Consider the following 1860-nt stretch of genomic DNA (forward strand, 5'->3'; position numbering starts at 1 on the left):
GTCGTCCCCCGGCCAGTCCGGGGGAGGCTTAATAGTCGTCCTCCGAGCGCTCCAGGAGGCAGGCTTAAGAGTCGTGCTTTAAGGCCACCAGGTCAACCCGTCGAATCTACTGGGTTGACCTGGCGGCCGGTTTGCTTTCCGGCCACCAGGTCAACCCATTGGATTCGACGGGTTGACCTGGCGGCTGGTTTGCTTTCCGGCCACCAGGTCAACCCATTGGATTCGACGGGTTGACCTGGTGGCCGGTTTGCTTTCCGGCCCGGGTGTCACCCCACTCCCAGGGCAGCACGGCAGTGGTCTTGAGGACCACAGAGGGGGGCTTAATAGTCGAGAGGGAGCAGGTCCGGGGGAGGCTTAATAGTCGTCCCCCGGCCAGTCCGGGGGAGGCTTAATAGTCGTCCCCCGGGTACTCCGGGGGCCAGGCTTAATCGTCGTCCCCCCGGGCGCTCCAGGGGGAAAAGCTTAATAGTCCTCCCCCGAGGATAGGCTTAATAGGCGTCCCCCGGCCAGTCCGGGGGAGGCTTAATAGTCCTTCCAGGGGAGGCTTAATAGTCATCCCCCGGGCAGTCCGCGGGAGGCTTAATAGTCGTCCCCCGAGTGCTCCGGGGGGGGCAGGCTTAATAGTCGTTCCCCAGGCAGTCCGGGAGAGGCTTAAGAGTCATCCCCCGACAGTGTGGGTGTGGGTGTGGGCGGGGGGGAGGCTTAGCAGTCGTCCCCAGGGCGGTCCGGGGGTGGGGGGAGGCCTCAGAGTCGTCCCTCCGAGAGCCGTGTCGGCGGCGGTGGCGGGTGTCAGGCTTTACATCCAGCCTCGGAGGGTGAGCGTCCTCGGACGCGATGCAGCCGCCGCAGAGAGGCAGCCTCCGAGGCAGGGAGCGGAGCACCGAGGCTGGGGAGTGGGGAGCAGGAGCCGGGGGGGGGGAGGTGGGGGGCGTTCAGGACAACAGGTCAACCCCCGGGAAGCGGCTGTCAAATGTTCAAAGTCCCCACTCGGCCACCAGGTCAAGCCCCGGGAAGCGGCTGTAAAATGTTCAAAGTCCCCCCCGGGACAACAGGTCAAGCCCTGGGAGGCGGCTGTCAAATGTTCAAAGTCCCCACCGGGACAAACAGGTCAAGCCCTGGGAGGCGGCTGTCAAATGTTCAAAGTCCCCACCGGGACAACAGGTCAACCCCCGGGAAGCGGCTGTCAAATTTTCAAAGTCCCCGTTCGGCCACCAGGTCAACCCGCTGAATCTACTGGGTTGACCTGGCGGCCGGTTTGCTTTCCGGCCACCAGGTCAAACCCATTGGATTCGACGGGTTGACCTGGCGACCGGTTTGCTTTCCGGCCACCAGGTCAACCCATTGGATCGACGGGTTGACCTGGTGGCCGGTTTGCTTTCCGGACCGGATGTCACCCCACTCCCAGGGCAGCGCGGCAGTGGTGCTGAGGACCGCAGAGGGGGGGCTTAATAGTCGAGAGGGAGCAGGTCCGGGGGAGGCTTAATAGTCGTCCCCCCGAGGACTCCGGGGGCCAGGCTTAATAGTCGTCCCCCCCCCCCCCCCCCCCGGGCGCTCCAGGGGGGAAAGCTTAATAGTCCTCCCCCGAGGACTCCGGGGGCAGGCTTAACAGTCGTCCGCCCCGGGCGCTCCAGCGGGAAAGCTTAATAGTCCTCCCCTGACAGTGTGTGTGTGTGTGGGAGGGAGGCTTAGCAGTCTTGCCCCGGGTGGTCCGGTGGGGGAGGCTTAGCAGTCATCCCCCGAGGACTCCGGGGGCAGGCTTAATAGTGGTTCCAGGGGAGGCTTAATAGTCTTCCCCCCGGGCAGTCCGGGAGAGGCTTAATCGTCATCCCCCGACAGTGTGTGTGTGTGTGTGTGGGGGGG

The sequence above is a fragment of the Chrysemys picta genome, unplaced genomic scaffold, assembly GCF_011386835.1.
Source record: "Chrysemys picta bellii isolate R12L10 unplaced genomic scaffold, ASM1138683v2 scaf568, whole genome shotgun sequence".
Lineage (NCBI taxonomy): Eukaryota > Metazoa > Chordata > Testudines > Emydidae > Chrysemys > Chrysemys picta.